The 24,519-nt window shown below is 41.0% G+C and overlaps 1 protein-coding gene across 1 annotated transcript in view; it reads left to right on the plus strand.

Moving 5' to 3' along the window:
- The window catches only part of DLGAP4 (DLG associated protein 4), a 1,245,417-nt gene that overhangs the window by 1,191,228 nt on the left and 29,670 nt on the right, over nt 1-24,519 (plus strand). The gene's annotated exons all lie outside the window — the stretch shown is intronic.

Genomic DNA, 24,519 nt, shown 5'->3' on the forward strand with positions numbered 1-24,519 from the left:
TGCAGAAGCCCACAACCGGCCTAATTTCCAAAGTCTTTACATCATCCAATCCCAGGATGTCAGAAGACCTGTGTCCTGTTGTGAAGATTTAAGAAGGACGCCCATCTGCATCCTCTTCATTTCTTTCTAGCCATACAGTCTGACGAGTTTCATGTGTGTTAAATATGCAGTCAGTTCATCATTTGGCTCCTGTTTCCAACAAACCTCCTTCCATTCAGATAAGTATCATTTTAATGTTCCAAAAAGTAAATAATTGCATGAAGTGTGGGATATAAATCTCACAAAAAAGATTTTATATGTACTACATGTGGCATCAGTATGACGTCCCTATCTCTCCTGACTGTTCAAAATTCTGTGTGAAAATTCTCAAACATTGAGCCGAGGTACTTGCCTCCAATATGGTGTCCTGTTCTGTTGCTTCCTCGGTGGCATCACAGTACATTGCTAACATAGGGCCTCAGCAGATTGATGTCCGCTAGTGTCATTCCAAAAAAACGAACGGACAGAAGGGAAAAGGACCTTAATATTTCCAAAAAGCTCCAGCTATAGCTCTAAAGTCAACTGAAGACCTAGGTGAGTTGCCTTTTTGTAACCCCTTGGTCTAGTTACTCTTAGGCCCAAACCCTCTGGTGTGACCACCTCCCCCTCAGGAGGCAGCCATGATTTCCAGCCTACGTGTGAATCTTACCACAGTTCACATGTCTGTTGGTTCTGAGGTCGGTCCGGGTAACCTGCATAGAGTGAAGGAGGCTTTCATTTGGGAAAGTAAGCAGTTCTCACAGCCCAAACTCACTACAGGGAACTGCTGAGTTTACACCTTAACCCAGACTACTTATTATTCCTCCAGTACACATTGTATTTGATGATGTCTTCAAAGCTGTAGCTCTACACACTGAACCCCCCCCCCCCAAGGAAACCCAGATAGGTTTTAAGAGTGCTTGAATCTCAGAAGCACCTCTATAAAAATCTGAAGGCTGATCTTCTGTTGTCTCTTATGAATCCATAAAAGGTGCACCTAAAGGACCAACAAAGACCTCTGCTGCCTAATGACTGGAAAGCACATTTCAGTTTTGGGAAGAAAGCATATATGGCTTCCTGGCAATGAGAGCTTTGGATTGTCAGTTTCATGTGGTAAAGTACCTTGAATCTCTTCAACACCAAACGCTAGCTAAGGTAGACTGACTATTGTATATGGGACCTTATCCAAGGAAATCCAGGATTTAGCCAGATAAGTTTTGCAAGTCTCCAGACACTCCTAAAATGTGTTTGATGGCTTAGATGCTTCTTGCAGAGCAGCTGCCACCAATTCTGTCATTCACAGAGATGCATGCATGGCTCAGGAAATGGCTGCCATCAGATCAGGTTAAGGCTGAACTACTAGATGCCCCATTGGACAAGGAATGCCTTTTTGAAAAACTGGACAAAAAAGGAAAGCAAACTCGAATTTTGAAAAAAATTGCTGGTCTCTGTTTTCAAGGTACAGTAGGAATTACCATTCAAAACCTCGGCCTTTCCCCTCTAGACAAGACAAAAGGAGGCCTCCTCATGGTGAAAGACCAAGGCAATCTAGGAAGTGGCAGCCAGAGTAATCACAGAGTAATCACAAAGGGCAGGGTGCTCCAAAGAACCCACCCATCACCAAGAACAAATCTGTGTTCTACCCCATCCTCCCTTACCCCTTCCATTCTCTTCTGAACCTATAGCAGGAAGACTCGCCTTCTTCCTAAACAAGTGGAAATCCATCACCAAGTACCAACGGGTCCTCAGCATCATAGAGAAAGAGTTACTATATTCAGAGAAATACAACCCTTCTTGGGCATTCCCAAATCAAAAGAGCAAGAAAGCCTCTTACCACCTATCCTCATGGAGCTACTTCAAGGATCCATTTAGTTTACCCCGCTGAAGGCTTCTAGTCGAGGATTTTTCTAGTCCCCTGAAAAAGACAGCATGTGGAGAACCATCTTGGACCTCTCAAAGCTCAACAGGTTTCTCAACATCCCAAAAATCAAAATGCTTGCGCTTCAGAAATTGACCATGGTCTTCCAAGATGCCTCATTGGTCACCATAGAGCTAAAGGATGCTTACCTTCATTTCCCCATAGCAGCTGAAGTTTTTGTAAGGAACCTCTGAGGCCTGTCTAGGTATTGCAAGTGCCTGGTCAGATATATGCCGAAAGCTGCATTGTACCCTATTAGTCTGATGAGGGCTGAGTACAGTGGAACTAGAACTTCCTTGGTTCTGTATGCTATGCCTTTATTCACAAGCTGTGCCACATAGGACTTCCTCAACACTGTAGGCACATAGTGATCAAAGTTCAGGCTACTGTTTATCTGTGTACCTAGATCTCTCGCCTCTGAGCTCACTGTTAGGGGTGTGCTATTAATGTTGTAATTTGGAGAGGTATTTGACTTCCCAAACAAAGGGTATGATTATGAATTTTTTTTTGCATTTAGTTTTAGGCCATGGCTGTGGCACCAGTCAGTTGTCTGAGTCAGACCCTTCTGAGGGATATCTACATCATTGGAAGATCTACATTAGACTTGACATCAGAGAAGTGCATTCCAAGCAAGAGGGTTCCCAGTACAGGGCCCTGTGGCATGCCACTAGTAACTGGTCTCTTTCTTGATCTGGATTCTCCCACTCTAACAACATGTGTCCTGTCTCTGAGCCATTTTGCTGTCCATCTGGTGATAATGGGATTTATGCCCAGTTTGTGAGTTTATCTGTAATACCAGAGTAGAGAATTGTGTCAAATGCCAGGTCAAGGTAGGCAGTATGCACTGATTTACCCTCATCCATGGCCATAGTGACTATTCCAAAGAAGTCCACCAGGTAGAGCAGGCATGACCTGCCCTTAATTCATTCACTCCAGAGCAGCTCAGAAAATGCTGTCTGCTTACATCCACCTTAGGAATAACAGTGCAGCCTGAGCTCATTTTCACACAATCCATTTGTAATACTATACAGGAAACAAATATTCATAACCTTTTAACCATAAGAGCTAGACTAAAAATGTAAATGCAAAAGTTGTTCACCAGACACTGACCTTTCCAACAGTGTAAATGTTGATAGAGTGTATTTAAGTCATTATTAAATATGCCAAGGAATGCTGATGATATGCATATTTTTTTTTACCTTTTTGGTAAAACAAATCATAATTTTTGATAAAACAAATCATAGTATCTTGGTGACTGTACCATGGAGACCCATACACTTTGTAATAAATTTGTATGAATGTCAGCTTTAAAATGATACCTTAACCATTACTGTGTGATGTTCCGTTACTGAGATATTCAGCAATATATGATTAATATTATATTTCTCATAATTGATAATTAAAGAATAATATCTCATCACCTGTAGCAGACAGAGAATACATAGTGTACAAGTTGTGTGGCTCAATGTCGGCTTCAAAATGATGCATCATGTGCGTCGTCACCATATTCCTTTGCAGAGATGTGGGCGTACTTATGAGAAATATGGCAAATGTATAATTTTCATAATCCTACAAGACTAAACTGTGTCTGTACATGTGTACAGCATACACACACAGTTCTTTTGCCATGTTGCAAGTACTAATACTGTCTTCAAAATGAGGTATTGCTTAGCATGTTGACGTTCTGTAGCAAAGTTATTTACCAAAGTATGAAAAAATATAATTTTCATAACCCAAGTCCTAAACAAATTGGCTTACTATTGACTTTTAACACTGAGAGTAAACATGTATTCCTTTGTTTTTGTACAATCCTACAGAGCCTCTTCTGTTCAATGCATAACAGCCCGCTATTCCGCATTGAACAGAAGAAGCTCCACTTTGCGATTTTTGATTGACTCTTATTTTTCCCTTTCCTTTCTTTACCCAATTCCTCACTCTTCCTTCATCTTCTGTTACATAGTCATTTTCAACCGCTTCATTTGTCTGTAAACACTCCACCCTGTTTTGTAATGGCACATTACCAATTTAAAACAATTTTTCACGAAATGTAGTAGTTTCATCTAGAACATTTTCATTTCTTTATTTTCAGGTCTTCTGCATTTTAGTTATGCTGCTCCATCATGGTGCAGTCATTAGAATCACCCCATACCGGAAAAAATAAGGGAGCTTTTTTTATACTACAACATCCTCACACTCAGTTTACACATTAGTATTTTTACACTTCAAATAGTTTTACACTTTCAGCACATTACAAATATTGTGTACTTTGTATATATCTTATATACTTCCATATATGCATGCACCCCATCCTTATATGCATGCACCCCATCCTTTCTGCCACAGTCACTACTGTAAGAGCTCTTCACAAAATTTGTGGTAATAAACAGTATCCACGTATCAACATTTTATACCATTCATTCATGTTACCCAATTTTCTGTATAATGTTATGCACATATAAATTTTGCTTGAAAGTCATAATTCTATTGCTTTTCAAACATTTGCAGTATCACTTTGTCTTTCACATGTTGAGCATATTCAACAGATTCCTCTGTTGCATACTTTACGTTTGTTCTTATTGCTTCATCTGTCTCTTCATATGCAACTTATTGACATCATTCTTCACAGAATATCTGACGCTTCCCACACCTTTTTAATGCTTTTAGTGCCTCTGAAATCCCTTTCTTTCTTCACTCAAATGTTCCCATAGTTTAAAAGAACACTGCACTGTCAGAATGAACATCATGCCTCTCAACCTGTCAGAGCAGGAAATCTGGACAAAGCTATAAAAAATGTGGGACAGTGGCTGAAAAATAGGGACTTTTTTTTTTTTTTAGATTTTTGCTCTTAGAAACTTAGAAAATTGATTGAATAACAGATTTTGCATTGGCGTGAATTTTCTGAACCTGGCATCCAATGTAAATCAGCCCCAAACTAAAATTATGTAATATGGAAGCAGAGCAGGTGAAACACGATGATGGTAAAACCAAATCCTTAAATGCGATAGGAAAAACTAGCACAGAATGAGATACATGTACAGTAAAATCTCAATTAACGGGCACCTGTGGGGATTGGTAGATGCCCCTTAAGTGTAGTTTCTGGTTGCTTGAGAGCCACTTTACGATTTTTAATTGACTCGTATACCAGTATAAGAGCCAATCAAAAATCGCAAAGTGGAGCTTTTTCTGTTCAATGCGGAATAGCGGGCTGTTACGCATTGAACAGAAGAGGCTCTGCTTTGTGAATTTTGATTGGCTCGTATGCCGGTATACGAGCCAGTCAAAAATCGCAAATTGGAGCCACTTCTACTCCATGTGGAACATTGGGCTGTTCCGCATTGAATAGAAGTGCCTCCGCTTTGCAATTTTTGATTTGTTCATATGCTGGCATATGAGCCATTCAAAATTGCTGGTTGCTTGGGAGTGCCGGTTGCTTGAGTCCCTGTTAATTGAGACCCCACTGTATATTAAAAAAAAAAAAAAAAAAGTCCAAGCACTTGTACACCACTAACTGCCCTTCCTTATATCCTTAGAAAGCTGAAAACTTGCAAAAAAAAAAAAAAAAAAAACAATCGGCATATAGGACATGCATATTTAGGACAATCAAAGAAGCATTAGATCAAGCCAGTCGGCATGTAGCAGTCCCATAAATGAACAAATCGAAACAACCGAAAAAAACAATCCGCAATTAAACACATAGCTGAACCAGTGAAAATGGACAGCTGAAACAATGACAACATCGAATCCAGAATTGTAAGCTAAACAGTCGATCTGTTGCAATGACAAATGGACTAATGAAAATTAAAACAAGCAAGAAAATAAAAGCTCATAAATATATAAATAATAATAATAACTTACAGGCTACCTAAAAAATAGATAGAATAACTATGACCGACATCTCATCTTCTGCAGTGCAACACACTAAATGATCTGTACCACACTCATGAAACGTTATCGTATATACTCAGTACAGAATGCTGAATCACAGGAATGTTTCCTATAATGTTGGAAGTACATTGAAGCCTTGTGCCATTTCCATGCTTACCGAAAGATGACGGAACAAAGTTTAGCATTAGCATGAATTTTCTGACAGGGTATGAAGACTGAAACTGAAATGCCTGCAGTATTTTCAAAGTCCGATCAAAGATATCACCCCTATACACACACCTACACACACAGAGCAACATCTTTGGGTTCAGAAGGTAAGGCCCCTAAACAAAACAAAAAAAAAAAATGTGCTTGCCTAAATTTTCCCTTCCACTGCCGTTACTTCTGTTTGCCTTCAGTTGTCTTGTGCCTTACAAAAAACTTGAATGCTGAATCCTCAGGACGCTTCGGTAGGAAGTTAAAAACAGAATGGCTTTGCTGTGAAGTGGGATCCTGTAGCAGTCTTGGTGTAATTGATGACTTCTCTAAAGAGAAAAGGAACAAGGCTGCTACAGGAACCCCTATTCACCCTGAAAAAAGAATCATGAGGTGTGGTGGCAGAGATTACACAAGAGGTGGCCATGACTGCATGAATCCGATTGGCTGAGACTGCTTGCATCACCTCAGGGGCCAGTGAATGTAGACCAGAGTTTTAGATTTATGCTCATTTTAGTAGGTTTTTAGACTTTTTTTTTAATATCTTCTGATTAAATGCAGGTGAAGAAAGTAAGTGTGCCTTCACCACTGGGACATCACTGCTAAGTATAAATGCAGTGCAGACAAAATTAGTTAGCTGTGTGAGATCACAACCACAGAAAGCTGATTTTCTTTAAAAAAATCCTATAAACTGTAGTTAACTCCACTGCAAAAATAAAGTTGAGTATGTACTTAGTTTAGGTACATTTTCAATTTAGTTTTCAGCAGTGGAGTTAAGTTCTGCTTGTGAATACAGCCGCGCTGCTAAACAGCACTTGGTTGTAATGTACAAGGATTGATACCGCCTCAAGGAGCTCTCTGATTGTAACCTTAAATGTGCCCTGTGGCAATTCTCTGGGTTAATGAGTTAACAAGGATGAATTGGATTGGGTCCAGTGGTTGGAGGTTTCCTGTTATTTATTGGGTCTATTATTTTTTTTTCCATGGTCTTGCATGTAAGACTAGTCAAAGTTATAGATCTCTAATTTTTCTATGTCTGTTGAAGGTTCCCCCTTTATGGAGAGGAATGACCGTTGCTGTTGTCCACTCCATGGGGGCGAAGCCAGTCTGTAGGCTGTGGTTAGAGACCCTAGAGGGCCTGATAGGTCCTTTTTCAAGTTATTTAAGAGCAATCCTGAGATATTTTTAGGCTCCATTAAAGCTGTGGTTTTGGCTTTAGAGTGCAATGGTGACCTGTTATTTGGTGATAGCTGGTAGAGGAATGGTGAATGGTATTTCTTGGGTGGGTAACTGGAGGTGATGGAGGAGGTGAAATTTTGAGCTAAATTCATCGGCTAGCAGATTTGCTACATCTTCTGGCTGGGTATAGGTGGTGCCATGTATGTATACCTCCACACGTTATCGAGTGTTACTGTTAAGATTCTGGACATGACTGAAAAATGCCTATGGTTATCCTTAGTTTGGGAGGCTATTTTTGCCTCAGAATTTGCTTTTGAAGACTTTGACTGATTCCCTTTATTTGCCTGTTTAGACTTTTAAGGGAATTATTGCCCAATTGTGCACATTCTCTCTAGCTTCTTGACAGGGTTTTCCTTTTTTCTTTTTTTTTTTTTTTTTTTACAATCTTTTTATACCAGGGGACCACCAGGGTGGCTTGTTTTTGTGATTTGTCTAAAGTTTATTTAGGTCTGTTTCTCTGCAGTTGTTTATAATGTCATACAGAGCTTGTGTGTTTGCCTTAGCACAGGCTTCTGTGCTTTCTGGGTTTGGGGGAGCTTGGAAATTAGCTATGCCATCACTTAATAGGAGGCTGTTTGCTTTAGAAAAAGTTATTAAAAGTTTTGGGATTGGGTGGGGGTTCTAGTTTTATATTTATTTAAAGGAAGACTTTTTTTGTGATCTCACTGGGGAGAGGTGCAACACTCTGCCATATCGTGAGTTCCAGGTCTGGTATATTTGTACCCCTAGTGGGTGTGCAGACTAACTGCTCCAGGGCATTTGCATTGACAAAGTCTAGAAATCTTTGAGCTTGCATGTTATGATTCATGTGTGCTTCACAGTTAATGGAGGGGTAGTTGAAATCACCCATGAGTGTGGTATTTGGGCCAAATGGTAAGTGATCTTAGTAAATTTGGGTATAAGATATGGTCTTCCTGGTTCATGATGGGGGATCTATAGCTAGCAAGGATGTGATAATGGATGTTTTCTGTGGTTGGCTGGACATGGAGTAGCTCAAGCATGTCTTATTGTTTGACCGGTCTTGAGGTACCTCTTTGTCCTTATCCTTTATGTAGATGGATACCCCTCCACATTTTGTCCTTTCATTTGCCATGGGTCTTCGGAATGTGTGAGAGGCATTATAATCGTGCACTGCCAGGGAGCTTTACATGTCTTTAAGCCATGTTTCAGTAACCACACAGATGTCTGTATTCTCCAGGGTGCGGAGTGTTTCCAGGAAGTTTAGTTTATTGTTGAGACTGATATCATTGACCTGTAATACCTTTAGCTTATCCTGTGTAGCCCTAGTGGTGACAGGTGAAGGACATCCCTGACAAAGCAGTGTGGCCTGTCAGTCATGTTCTCCAAGGCTGACAAACATTGGACCCCTTTGGGATGACATGAATAACTAAGCCAATCATTTTCTGTTGGTATGGTATTGGTATTTTTGCATCATCCTTGGAGATGTTAGAATGCTGCCCAGTGCTAGGATCATACCTGCCTGTGGTACACTTTCTGACAGCTCAATCATGTTTCCCTTATAATCCAGGGAGGTATCCGGCAATTTACACCCACATGTACTATGAGTTATACTGGTATTTGGGGTTTAGTGACTTGCGTGCTTGTGTGAGCTGATGAATTATGCCTTATAGGCTTGACAGTTGAGACAGTATGAAATGCAGTTTTATGAAACATGGTGTGAGCTGTCTTGTTTGTGTGCATGGGGAGTTTCTGAGAATTGCATCTGAGAGGTCTTAAGAGGTTTGGGCAAGTTGCATGTGAGCACCTCCGCATATGTCTGTCTGTGTGTCTGGTCCTTAATAAGTGAGGAGAGCATTGTGTGTGTAAGTGTGTTGCTGACAACTTGCTTGGCATTTTTATTTATGTATGTGAGGGTCTTGCCTTCAGTGACATAGTGCAACTATATCCCTCGCATACTGTATTGATCTGTTTCAGAATTAAGTGGCTGTCAGTGAACATGAGGCTATTGCTACATTGCTTCAGGATGCCCTTGTCCAGCAAACTAGATGCAGAGATAGTAGGAAAGTGCTTAGTATGTGCTTTACAAGGGAATAGAATGGGGGATGTTTGCAATGGGTCAAGGGATGGGTGCTTACTTAATGCAGTCTTACTATAATCAACAGCTAACCCAGGGGGTGCTGCACTTCTTAGTACTGTAATAATGTAATCTAGAGCTTATCAAATGCAGCAGTACTGTGCAACATACAAACTAGTTGCTACTTGAGTAGAGTAGGACTGTGGAAAATTTCTGAGGTAGTTTTTATAGGAAAAAGTAAAATTTCTAGTGATTGCATATATACAGGTCATCACTAACTGTCACTGCCCTTCAAAGAGCAGCATCGGGCAAACTTGAGGTTTATGTACAAGCAGAAAAAAAGCAAGTTTTAAAGTAGATATGACCACATGCCAATCAGGCAAGCACTCAGCAAGCTTTCCACCAGCAATTCCCAGGTCAGAGAGGTGAAATCAGCCCTCTCCTGCCACAAAAGTGCAGATTTTGATCCTCTTCATGTAAAATGACTACTTTGGAACCCAAGTTTTAAGGAAACACAAAAACAGATGCCTAAAAACACAGATAACTCATATACAGTGTATTTAGAGTACTACAGTTCCTGAACAGCAGCCTTTACAGCAGTGGAAACTTGCAACTTGAATTGTTTTTACCTATGTTAGTGATGTTACTGAACAACTGGAGAGTGAGAGAATAGCTGTGTGTAATGGGAAAGGGAGGACCTGGTAGCCTGGGAAAGTTGTCAGCTGAGCTGTATCACTGCCTACAGCATTTAGTCTTGCTAGTTCCTGAAATGGACCTTTTAACACATCTGTTACAGTCAGGGTTGCCAGATTTCCAACCAGCCAGGTAGGGACAAAAAAAAAAAGGTCTTTCACGGCAAAAAACAGAGTTCCACATTAAAGAACAGTAGCTCTGCACTAAGCACGGAGCTTCTCATGTTTAATGCATTGCAGTTCCGCATTCAACACAAGTAGCTCCGTGTTTAGCGATTCTTAATTGGCCCGTATACCGGCATACAGGCCAATTAAAAATAGTTAAACACGGAGCTACTTCTGTTTAATGCGGAACACAAGAAGCTCCGTATTTAGCGATTTTTGATTGGCCCATATGCCAGGTATACAGGCCAATCAAAAAAAAAAAAAAAAACCAAACAAAGCGGAGGCTGGCCGGGATTTAAACCGGCAGGGCGGGACTCGGGATCAGGCTGCTGATCTCGGGACAGTCCCGCCCAAATAGGGACGTCTGGCAACCCTGGTTACAGTAAGTGCACAGTTTTGTTTTTCATATTTCAGCTTTAGTTGAACCTTTACAAGGGAGGAGCAAAGCTGGCTGAGAATGCATGCATAAATGCTGTGCCATCTTACCTCAGTCCTCATTTTGAGCCGTCAAGAGGAGTCTGACTTGCTGCCCCCCAGCAATTCTTACTGATCTTTTCAGGGTGGTATGATTAGAGACTATTCCAAAGAAGGAACATGTTACATAGGGTTCTTTTTTTGGTCCCTAAGATTCTAGTTTTAGATAGTATCATTTTGAGCCTTCACATTGATTACATTAATTTTTTTTTTTGGTTACTCACTTAGCATTGGTGTTACTGCTGCCACAGAGGTTTTTTTGGGGGTCGGGGCAGTAGAGATATCTGTCAACATGCGAGAACTGCACAGGAAGTTTCTGCACTTAATTCTGAGTGCGTAACATTTTCAGTACAGAATGATGTAATTCGGTCTTTTCTCCATCCTTAGGGCTTAAACAAAGGTATAAGTCATTGAAATGGAGATGGTCCAGCTTCAGAACCTTTCGTCTACCCCTCCTTGTATGCCTGGAGTGTAGCACCTCATCTTTTTTAAGTGGGAGTGATTCTTTACCACTCCATTGCTGCAGCCCCCTTTTTTTTTCTAAACTGAGTCCAGAAACCTAAGGATTGTCATCTTCAGGGTAATGTTTCAGTGACTGGTCCGTGCATGACTTCTGGGGCTGATAGCAGTGACAGTATTCACAGCCTGATAAACACCCCCCTCCCATATATGGATTATGCACTGGTTAAAAGACATTATTCTGTCTGACTTCCTTGTTTCTAACTAAAGTGTTTGCCGCATGTATTACTAGGGGTTTGCCGCATGTATTACTAGGGGTTTTCCACTCAAACCAGATGTGCGTTCCTCGTACCCCACCCCCATGGCTTCTCTGAATGGGTGCTGCTCTTCCTAATGAGCAAGGGGTTGTTGAGATCACAATGGAAGCTTGTCCACATCAGCCTCTTTGAGGACGTTTAGGCTCTAGAATACATTTCAAGACTGAATTATTTCTTGTGAAACTGGATGCTTAGGTAGTGATGTACCTGAATATGCTGGTCCAGACAGCTCTCTGCAGGAAAGGATCCATGCTGGCAGCACTTAATGGTGTTGAAGTTATCTTGCTGCTACTGTATATGGGCTTATTGCTGCTTAGTAGATTGTTGTGAGAAACGTAATAAAATACAGAGTAAAAGGATGGGGTTTGCAAGGGGATGCCTATCCTTGTATGGGTCACTGACCTACACCAGTGATCAATAAACATGCTACATCTAATATCACAACAACTTGTAGAAAACCGTATAAATGTATTTCCTTTTTTTGCAAGTTGATGTGACCACTCCAGTAGTATATAATTTAGAGACCAGCGTGGTACATTCCTCCTGAAGCAAATGTTTTAAGGCTGTGTTTGTTAATACACTGGTCAGATGGTGCAGCAGATATATGCGGCTTGTAAGTGGTCAGATGGTACTGCAGGGTTGAGGCTGGTAAGTGGTCAGATGGTGCTGCAGGGATATGTGGTTGATAAGTGGTCAGATGGTGCTGCAGGGTTATGTGGCTGGTAAGTGGTCAGATGGTTCTGCAGGGATATGTGGCTGGTAAGTGGTCAGATGGTGCTGCAGGGATATGTGGCTAGTAAGTGTTCAGATGGTGCTGCAGGGATATGTGGCTAGTAAGTGTTCAGATGGTACTGCAGGGATATGAGGCTGGTATGTAAGTTTTTAAGTGCAACGTCAATAAGAATAAAGACGGGCAATGTGTTGAAGTGGTCTGTTACACTGTGCATGGTCTACATCTGCAAGTTTGGATTTAAAGACCCATGAGAAAGAAAGAGATGGCTTTAGAAGGGTTCCCATATCTTCCACTTGGTACAGAGGACAACCTTAAATATTCACCAGTAAAGTGCATACTGTTGTTTTCCTTAATATAGTGATGGCTACAAAACAATTTCATGGGAAAGAGAGATTGCTCCCAGAATTCTGAGTTGTGTAATGAGAGGTACCAGCAGCAGGAAAGTGATGGTTGTACCATTATGGCATTAGTTGGTAGCATAAAGGAGTAGTAAGAGGTGACCATTGGGACCTACAGCACAGGCTGTACAAGGATAGAAAAGGATAATTGACATTTTCCACCCCGCCAAACAAAGAATTCAGTTTTGTCTGCCTCTCTGCACAGAGGATTCACAAACTGGCTTGGACTCTTAATCACCTGTGTGTACTCCTTGGCAGTATGGTGTACTGGTCAATTGCTCTCCATCTCTGGGAGAAGCACATTGGTGTGAGGGTCTATCACTACCAACCTCTCAGTGTCAGAGAGTCATTTCTGCAGGTCAGTAGCTTGTGTGCGAGTGCACAAGCATGTTGTATGGGACATGTATCTTGCACTATTTCTGACCTCAAAAGTCAGATACAGATTGGCATGGCTTCATTCTCTTGGCAAGGGATAACATACAGTGAAGTCTTAGTGGATAGGAGTGTTTGGCCACCAGCACTGGAGAGCAGTTGTAGGGGTCATTAAGGCATGAGGCCCAAAAGATTGCATGTTAATCCAAGTAAATTAATGGAGGCAAAAGTCCCAAGACTAGGTTGCACTGGGGTGTTTGACCTAGATTGTGGCATATGCAAGAAGAGAATGTAACTTTTGTCTTAAAAGATGAATTTAAATGGTATTATTAAAAGTGTTCCTTTACAGAGAAGCTGTTGAAGGATATAACAGCATGTCAGTAAAGGTAGCTGGAGCAGCAGAAGGAAATTCAAGTTTCATCACTTCTAAAACGAGGTCAGATTGCATAATGTAAAAAGAATTAACCTTTACATTTTTCTTTCAGTTTGTGCTGGCTTGCATCAATGTATAAATGTGCAACCTGAGCGCAGGTATCTGGGATCAGAAGTGCAGCTGGAGTGGGGCGAAGGGGGCACCCGCCCTGGGCACAGTCTGGAGATGCTGATTGATGGATATTGCTGCATAAGCATTCATTTCTGTAAAGGCATTTTTGACTGGACTGCCAGTACAGAAATTAATGCTGCTGTTTTTTGTGCTCAGTTCACAGAGCTTCATGTGTGGTAATGTTTGTGACGAGCTACATTTAAATGCATAAGATGTCTTGCTACAATTGTTACTTTGCTTTTAAAAAAAAAAAAAAAAAAAAGATGAACCTGACTTTCTCTTTAACCAAAGAGTGCCATATCGGGAAATGGACCTTTTTTTTTTCTCCTCAGCGTGGGGTTAAGGTTAGCCATATAGGGGGATGGCACCAAAGTGCATCAGCTATGGCTCTCTTTAGAGTTATTGTATTTTACTTTATCGACCAAGTTGGTCTTTTGGAAGACCCTATTTATAAGAGAAGAACCTCCAAGTTCACAATTGCAGAGTAATTAAGTACAGAATAATCCTAGATTAAGTTAATTTAAGTACAATTTTCTGTATATTTTGGTCCGTGTCCTCACTGTGAGTGGCCATTGTGTCTCACTTCCAGAGTCCTTATTCATTTCACAATACCACAAAAACAAAATAAAACGAAGCAAACACCACTCAGCCAGTGAAAAAAACAGCAGACAATAAATATATATATATATATATGCATATATATATATATATATATATATATATATATATATATATATATATATATATATATATATATTATACACACACACACACACACACACACACACACACACACACACACGAGATTTAATAAAAATACTGTAGCACCTCGGCTACAGCCTTCTTAGAGTACATACACATTGAGTTGGATATTTAAGATGTGTTTTTTTCAATTGCATCAATTAAAAAATGAATCAATCTAATTTAATTTAATAATTGGAAGGCACTTTTGCAATTAAATTAGATTGATTATTTTTTTATTTAATTGATGTAATTGAGTGGGATATTTAAGATGTGTTTTTTCAATGTGCATGTACTCCAAGAAGGCTGTAACCGAGGTGCTAGAGTGTTTTTATTAAACCTCATTTTTGTATATACATGTTATTCATTCTTCCTGTTTGAGAGGAAACCCCTGAGAATCAGTCATTATTTCGGGATGATGGAAGATTTTTTTCATGCTCATAGCAAGCTCCCTTTTTGACTTCAGTGTGTGTGGTGCAATGCCTGCTTTTCCAGGCCCAGTTATGGGTGCCCACGTCTTGCCTAGTGCACCTAACGAAAGTAAAATACATTTCTTGACTGGCTGATTCACCTGCAGCCCTGCATTAACTAATTGCATAAGTTTTTTTCCTTCAGTGGAACTTGAATTGACCTGTCTCACTCCCTTCTCTTGCTGACTAACTATTTGTGCCCCAGGCCATTGAATGAGCATGATTATCTAGGACCTAGGAGCATATTAACAATATTTTATAAATTCAATAGAGTAATGCAGTTAGAATATCAGAATATTCAGTTTGTTGTGCAAGTTTCTCAAATAAAAATGCAAGAAAGAACAAAACACTTCATAGAAAGAGGTAAAGGCTTGCATCATTCATTGTTTTATTTTGTGTAAGAAGGACATTCGTACCTAAAGGTAGATCAGCTGCTGGTCTGAGACAAAGGGACTCAAATCCAGGACTCCAGATCACTAACCGTTCATAGCTGTAACTAAGGTGAGGCAAAGGGACTGGCTTCCCCAGGCGCAAGCTGTTAGGAGACACAACTGTCAAGTGCTGATACTGCACGTGTGCAGTACTGGCATATGTTAATCAAGCCACAAGGATAGTCTGGCTTCATAAATTAAGAGACTGCATTTGTGGTAGCAGTTAGAAGCAATGTGTGTGCTACTGACCGTAAGCAACTTGTTACCATTACTTTTTTCTCTCAGCTTTGGAAGACTTTTTTTTGTTTTGATCCTAAACGTTTAGGTTGTGGCTGGGAAACTGCCCAATGAGTCAGATAAATTTGCTATGGTTCTGCACAACGCCCGTGCTCTGCTGTCAAACCAAACCATGCAGACATAACAAGAATAAGCAAACACTATGTAGATGGTCAGTGGCCAGATGTCAGGATCAAAGTTTGGACAGTGAGACAGAGGTTTTAACCACCAAGTCACTCTACTGTCCAGAGATGACCACCATTCAATGAGAATCTTTACATTCATACATCATTAGCTATGAGTTGTATGACGCAACTAAAAATCGCACATGCCTGTGTCTAGCCCATTCTAATAACATGCCAGTGCAAGCACCATTAAACTTGTGTTTGGTGTAAAACCACATCAGGAACCAAGCTCCCTAAAACATTGGCAGTATAACATAAATTATATCCATTCAAAAAAAAAAAAGGAACAGGATGGTAATTACTTCATAACTTTGTTAAAGAAGGTGTGAGCAGAGCCCCCCCCCCCCAGTAAGCAAGGCCAGAGCCATGAGGTTAAGTAAACCTAGCCATTTTCAGTATGAACTGTTCAGTGTGCCAAATACTGCTTGCTGCAGCAGTGGTTGATATATAAAAAAATCAAGCATATTCCATGTTTTAAAGTTTCTCATACAGTGTATTGTAAAAGCTATTGTTGTACTACAAGGCTAGTGTATTAGAGAAACTACACATCTCAAGAACATGAAAAGCACATTACATAACAAAGTTTTGTATAGACTCCTAGTGTTCACAGTTGCAGTCAGTTAACTAACAGAACACTGTTTCAAAAAGTCAAAACACCCTCTGTAGTACAGCAAAAACTGAATGGTAGAATGAAATATTTTTTTCATGCATTTGACACCCACTCAATCCTTTTTTTTCATTCATTTACATCACTCTACATTTTCAGTCATTTATCAGTTCAGTTTTATAAAAATTGAACCACTGAAAATGATGATTAACTGATACTGACAGCCAATCCTAGATCTCAACCCCTTAGCTCCATAAAGACGGACAAAATCAAAAATAAAGGGCACAGTTTAAATATTAAGACTCAAAACACCTACTAAGTAGGAAAATTCATAATGCATTTTCTAAAGTTACAATAGTGAAAATGACTAGGAATACTTATTTGTTGACCAAATTTTCTCAAAAAATCAATTACGGAACACAGCAAAAATTTGAGCCCAAATCATCTATTTACCCAGTCTGAAGAAAGTCAGATATTTTATTGCAGTACAGCCTCTTACATTTTCAGTGTCTTATCTTGTCTCATACATTGCTTCTGCAGGACTCTACTTCAAATAATACTGGCTGTTGCATCACAGTTTACAGTTTCGTTATTTACTTTTTTTGTGATTGATGTCTGTGTGCTATATAAGGCTCCCTTCCTTAATCTGCCCTTATTTCCCTATTACAGTTCATCAGTAGAGTCTCCCCAGCACCCTTACCCCCCAAGATGAAGCAAACAGATATCCTGTATATTCTTACATGCAGAGGCCGCATCATGATTAATGTTATGTGCAGAATCAACTCTTTCTCTCTCTGTGTTAAACACACACACACACACACACACACACACACACACACACACACACACACACACACACACACACACACATACACACACACACAATCTCATTCTCATTGTTCAAATCAATAGCTTCCACGTATTCGACCTACATTGCACAAACCAGTTTAAAAAAGTAGCCAGAGACTCTCACAAATAGAACCTGCATTGTGTTGTCTGATAGCCAATAAAACGTAACCAGAAATTCAAACAAATTGCAAACATGGAGACGTTGACTGAAAAAGAGCATGTGAATTCATTCATTTTATTTCTATTCCTCTTGTCTATTTTTCCAGAAGAATCTATTATTTTTCAGCTCCATACCAAAATGATTGACTTCAACAATTGGCTAAGCTTCTGGTGTCATTCTAAGGGGATCCAGTATCTGTCTGCTTGGGATGACATGGTCGACAGACCACGATGCTTTGCCACAGATGATCTGCACCTATCGCCCCTGGGATTTCAAATACTGGCTAAGGCACTTGCTGCCCCTATAGTGCCTTTTTTAGGCAAGGTTCAAATAAATTCACCACCGTAACAGGAACAGGCAAACAAAAACTGAGGGTAATGCTACTCAATGCTAGAAGTCTAAATCTCAAAATGCACTCACTCGAGGCACTCCTTAAAATGGAGAACATCAATATCTGTGCAGTGACTTGAGACCTGGTTCAAGGCTCCAGAGAGCACCCCTGCACTACCAGGCTATAATTCATACCACACTTTTCGGCCATGTAACCTGGACCGAAACACCAAAGGCAGAGGTGTGTCCATATTCATTAAGTATATCCACACCTCCAGGCTAGTTGCTCAGCATAATGCATCCGAGGTTGTCCAAGTGCAACTAACTCTGGCCAAACCTGCAATCCAAATTGTAGCTTGCTACAGATCCCCCACCATGTCCCAGGATTCCCACTCCTCTTTTCTTGATGTACTGGAAAATATTAGGGTTCAACCAAACACCCTAATAATGGGTGATTTCAACTACCCCACCATATAACTGGGGAGAAATACTCCTGTACCAACTGCTTCGCTCAACGCTTTCTGGAATTCATAAACTCCAATGCCCTGGATCAACTTATCCACACCCCCACCAGGGGCAACAATATCCTAGACCTAGTCATTACCAACATGACTGTCCGATGTTCCACACCTGAAGTCAACTCCTCGTTGGTCCAATCCGACCATAAGCTAATCACCCTTGATATCCACACCCTGCCTCCACCCCCCATTAAGGAAACCACGGTAAAAATTTTCTCCAAAGCCAACTTCATGCTTCTTAAGACAGAAGTGGTGAACTTCATGACACCCATGCAGATGGATAGTACAGTTACAACTGCTGAATCCTACACAAATGCACTCTATAAGCACTTAGATGAGTGCATGGATCGTGCTATCCCAAACAGAACCAAGACGCTGTCCTCCAAAAAAAGGAAGTCAATCTGGTGGTCCCCTGCCATAAACAAACTGTACAACAGAAGGAAGAAACTGTTGCAAAAGAGAGTAAAATCCCATAAGTGGAGGAGCTCCCTGGTCAGCCTCAGTAAGAAGCTGAGATCCCTTATAAGATCCTCTAAAGCTAGCTACGAAAATTAATCGCCACTAATTCTAAGGGCATCCACAAAGCATTCTATAGCTATGTCAAGAATCTCGATGGCAACACCCAGATCTGCTCTGAGTTACAGCACAACGGCACAAAAATTACAGAACCAACTGATATTGCCAACATCCTGGCAGATGGGTTCAGTGCTAACTTTACCCCCCCACCCCCTAAAGGGCCCATATCTATACAGGAAGAATGCAGAGTCCCTGTAATCACAACTACGTAGGTAAAAGCTGCACTCTCTAAAGCCAAAAACACAGCATCCATGGGACCGGACAACATCCCAGGCTGCATTTTACACAAACTTCAGAACGAACTGGCTCCCCACTTAAGCACAATATTCAATAATAGCCTTGCATCAGGCTTTATGCCCACTGAAGGATGCACAGCAACAGTTATCCCACTCCACAAAGGGGGAGCCACCACTGATCCTGGAAACTAGCGACCTATTAGCCTGACCAGCCTGGTCTGCAAGGCCATGGAACGTATCATCATGGAACTCATAAACAAAGACGTTGGTAACCTCCAAACTCTGGATCCCACCCAATTCGGGTTTGTGAAAGGCAGATCATGCCTCCTGAACCTGATCGACTTCTTTGAGGCAGTCACCAAAGCGGTAGATGAGGGTAAGGTAGTTCACACAGCCTATCTTGACTTCACCAAGGCTTTCGACACCATCCCCCATTCTGGAATTATATAAACTCACTGAACTAGGTATACATCCCTACGTCACAAGATGGGTTGCCAACTGGCTCACTGACAACCCACACTGTAAAATTTGCAGACTCCAAATCTGACCTCAAAGCAGTGACAAGTGGAGTACCACAGGGTTCCATCCTGGGACCTCTCCTGTTTGGTATCTACTTCTCTGAAGTACAAGCTAACACAGAAGGCCTCTGGCTAACGAAGTTCGCGATGACTGCAAACTAGGAGCCATAGTCCAGTCCCCAAGTAATGTGGACATCCTACAGAAGGGCCTTGCTGAGACAGGTGCCTGGTGTCAGAGCCATGGCCTCAAGCTGAATGCCAAAAAGTGCAGTGTCATCCCCTTTGGTAAAAACTCTGTACCCATGAACTACCACATAGGCAGCAATCTACTTAACACCGAATGTGTGATACGAGACCTTGGGACCCAGGTGGACATTAGTCTCTCCTTTGATAGTCACATCACCACAGTAGTCAGGAAGTCCTTCTATATGGCACACATCATCATAAAAGGGTTCTCATTCAGGAAAAAAGAGGTCATTGTTCCCCTCTACTCGACACTCATTAGACCCATTATAGAGTACAATGCCCCTTTTGGAATGTACCTCACAAGACATCTGCAGCAGCTGTAAAGGCCACAGAAGTACCTCACAAAGAGGATTACTGGCCTCAAACAAATATCCTACACTGACCGCTTCAAAAAACTCCAGCTTTACTCCATAGCATATTGCCTACTCCGAGGTGATCTCTGCCTAACATATAAAGCTATGTCAAACCCATAGCTGTTGGACATGCTACACCTAAAGAAATCCCAATCCCTCCGAGCTACATGCTCTAGGGACCTACACTTTGTCACCACAATAAACAGGACATGCTGGAGGGATAGATTCCTATCCCAGAGACTTCCCATACTCTGGAACAGGCTACCCATTTATGTCGAGCAAAGTTCTTCATTAGCACTCTTCAAGAAAAATTTTGATGAGTGGACTGGAAATAGGAAATACACCCCGGGGATCACTTCTGTGTCTCTGCTCGACAGTGGCACAGGAAAATAACTTTCTTGGGTGGCGTAAGCCAGGGAACCTTGTTGGCTAGGCTTACGTAGGCCCTTGGGCTGATTGATAGCCTAGTACCTACCTATGAACCTATACGTTATTAGAAATATTGTCAGTATTTTGAATAATTATGTATTAATTTGCTTGACATAGGTTTTCCACTTCTGCAGTGTGTCTTGCTACTTGCAGTACATATTGTAATCTTAATATTTCTGTAAATGTATTGGTCTTTTTTTATTTGTTGTGGGGATTTTCTCCATCTGTATAGAATTACACATAAAACAACATTTTACAGTAATTAATAAGTTTTTGTTGAGCCTTTCCTCCCAAACTCAGTGTAAAATATTTAATATGTTGTAGGGCTTTCTCCCCTTGTATATAGGTTCATAGGTGTGTACTAGACTAATGGCCCTGGAGCCTTTACAAGTCTAGCCTATAGAAGTGCCCTAGCATTGTGCCACCTGACATTAGTTCCCAGTGCCTCTATCAAGTAGAGCCACTGGAGTGATCCTCATGGTGAACTGTTTATTAGCCGTCCACTTATCAAGATTTTACTTGAAGAGGGATGGGGAGGTGCTCTGCTTGACATGTATGGGTAGTCTATTCAAAAGCAAGGGCAGTCTCTGGGTGAGGAGCCTGTCCCTCCAGCATGTTCTGTTGATTGTGGTAATAAGGTTGAGATCTCTTGAGCATGTGGTGCAGAGGGATTGAGATTCCCTTAGTTGTAGCATTTCTAACAGAGCTGGGTCAGATATGGCTTTGTAATTCAAGCAGAGATTGTCTATAAGTAAGCGATATGAGATGGAGCATAGCTGGAGTCTTTTGAGTCTGTCCGTGTAGGACATGTGTTTAGTGCCTAGGATCCTCTTCATGAGGTACTTCTGTGGCCTCTTCAGCTGTTGCAGGTGTCTAGTGAGGTACATGCCAAATGGGGCATTATCCTCAATGATTGGTCTAATGAGGGAAGAGTAGAGAGAGAGAGAGATGATGACCTCTTTCTTCCTGGATGCAAAACCCTTAGTAATGAGATGTGCCACATAGAAGGACTTTCTGACCACAGTGGCAATGTGGTGGTTGGAGGAGCGGTTGCTGTCTGCCTGCATCCCCAGATCTCTTATAACGCCTTCAGTGTTCAGTGGGCTCCTATCGATGTGGCAATTAGTGGGAACTGAGTTTTTGCCAAAGGGGATGATAATTACTCAACTACTGTTTAAATGTTTTTGAATCTGTTGGGGGGGGGGGCTTATCTTTCCAGGCCTCTGTAAAAATGGGCCGTTGGGTCAGTAGGACTTTCTTGGTTGTCAAAGAACAAATAAAATAAGTCAACAAAATGAATAAAACATTGTGCATGCCATTTTTTAGAAAAATGTAGGCACTAAAAATGTTCACAAATAAAACAGGTCATACATCCAATCTCTTCTGTTAGAAACAGTTACAAGACCTGCTCATAAATTATTTAGCACAAAGCTACGAAGAAAAACTTTTGCCTTGATTCCTATTTAATGTATGCAGCCAACACTTACCATGCTATAATTTATTTACTTTACTTTTTAATGAAGCAAACTAAACCGAGGGAACCAAACTAGTGTATAGTAAGAAACTCTCTCAAATAATTACAGAATGCAAATACAGATGGAAAGCAGAGCCCTCAACCTCTTATTTCATGAATGTGGGACAAATCCAAAAATAACTGAGGAACTTTTTAAAATAAAGTGGACAGAGTAAGAGCATGTAAATTAACATGCATTTTCCGAAGAAAAACAATCTATAATTATCGTGCAGTCTAGTACACATCTCCTGAAATCCTTAGTTTTAGAAGGGACAGCAAATTTTGAGCCAAAATCAAGGACATTTAAGAGGAATGATGGAAAGATTACATTTTGTCCAACTCTGTGTGGGATAATATGCAGCCAAAAGTGTTTGTATTTTCTGCTTCTCTTACTAAAGCTGAAATGGTGAAGTGAGTGGACTGGATTCATTTCTGCTCAGAAATGTAACCTCAGTACTAAGATGAGCAGAAAAGCACAATTCCCAAAATACTAAACATATCTGAAGAAGTCAGTCAGGCTATTAGATAAGGAAGAATTGTGCAGCAGTACCATTCTGTAACATAAATAAAACACTGCAAACACGTGTTAGAAGTTCTCTGTCGAAAACGCAGCTGTATTTAACAAAAGGTTGAAGCAGACTAACCAGTACAGCTGCAGTCAATAATCATACAGTTCTGAACTTCTTAATCTTCCTCTCCCACCCCCCACGCCGTGCACAATGCCTTGTCCACACCCCGTGCACAATGCCTTGTCCACACCCCGTGCACAATGCCTTGTCCACACCCCGTGCACAATGCCTTGTCCACACCCCGTGCACAATGCCTTGTCCACACCCCGTGCACAATGCCTTGTTCACACCCCGTGCACAATGCCTTGTTCACACCCCGTGCACAATGCCTTGTTCACACCCCGTGCACAATGCCTTGTTCACACCCCGTGCACAATGCCTTGTTCACACCCCGTGCACAATGCCTTGTTCACACTGAAGTGCTGCGAAGTCTGTAGACTTTTTTGCTGATTACCCTCTCCCACTTTAGACACTCACATCTCTGCCATTGTTATTCAGAGCCCCAATCCCCCAAGCAGCAAACCATAATCAAAAGCTTTACTATCTGCTTCAGCTATTTATTTTAAGAAATAAAAGAGGCTTTAACTGCCATTCTGGGTTGAAAGCACTGCCATTTAACACTTCTGGCAGTAGAAGCACCTACATTCAATGGCATTCCTATTCAGAGAGGGGAGAATTAGTAAGACATACGTAAGAAAAATTTTCACCATGTCTGCAGTCCATAGGCTGGCTATGTGTACACTATAGTGTACATAGTATACGCTTGCCAATATCATGGTAATGGAGCTTTTCAGCTGTTCAGTCAGACTTTCCTAGGAAACCGATGCCAATAAACAATAAATAAACAGTGAGACGAGTCAAGCAAGGTATGGATAAATCGGTGTTAATTATACAGTCAAATTTCTCAATCTCCTTGCTAAATATGTAACGAAGATTGGTACGTGGACATGAGGACATACGTTTGGTAGCACTGAGAAGTCCACTGAACAGGAGTGATGAGGTAAATGACTAAGTGCATTTGCTGTGTCTCTTAAGTTAAGAAGGTGTGGATAGGTATGTACGTCTGGGTTTCAGTGATACTGTGCCTTTAAGTAGGTTGTAGGAGAATATAAATTGTGTTATTGCATCACAACAGCTATGGAAGTTGGAAGAGTAAGAGTCATCCTCTTCTGAGGCTTCCTCCCATTTGAAGTGCTGCATTTTCCTCTTACTGCAGGTACTAAAGTGTATTCCACCATTTTGTCCAGTAGGTTTTTTAGGCCTTACCAACCTCAGTAATAGTGCCTTGTTTTCTTCAAAGCGTTTATGCATTTTTTTCTGTTTCTTGCTGTCTTTTTCCCTCCACAGCATCTGCAGATACAAGCCTTTACACTGTGCTTACTCTTGCTTCCTTAATCAGTGTCAAGGTGCAGTAAACATAAAGGAAACTAACATTAATATTTGTACTTTGCACTTTGCAATTTTTTCCTTTGTGTATCTCTCTCGATGAATTTAATTGTGTAATTATTGCTCATTTCATAAGATGTGCTATATTCAAGAAATGTTTACAGCGTAGGCAGGGTGCTGCTTGAGTTTTTTTTTTTTTTTTTCCTTAACACAAATGAAATGGTTGCAGCTCACAGTGAAAGCTTGCATGCTTCCCTGTGTGGTGTATTCAAATAAAGAAGTTTGTAGTCTTTCGTGGGCAGTCCCAGTCATTATACCTGATACCTTTAAGAAGCTCTCCTGTTGCAATCACCAGATTGCCCACATAAAACAATGTGCAAACTGCAGGCTGAAACCATGTTCATTTGCACTTGTCTGGGAGTACATCTATATCTAGCAGAAATACCTATACAACCGAGCGTCAACAGACAGCAGGTATCTTTTAGTGGAAATGGTGAAGTGTGATTCAGGTGTGTTCTACTGTTGCCTCAGTGTTTCGGCCTCCCAACTAACCTTTCTCCCAAATATTTCCCCTGTCTCCTTCCTTTATCTAAGTAGGTATGCCTGTATGTGTATGACTTGTATAACACCGCTGTTGGTAACCCTAATTCTAGTCCACAGAACCCCCCCCCCCCACCATACC

The sequence above is a fragment of the Protopterus annectens genome, chromosome 12.part0, assembly GCF_019279795.1.
Source record: "Protopterus annectens isolate FY-2018-M chromosome 12.part0, PAN1.0, whole genome shotgun sequence".
Classification (NCBI taxonomy): Eukaryota; Metazoa; Chordata; order Ceratodontiformes; family Protopteridae; genus Protopterus; species Protopterus annectens.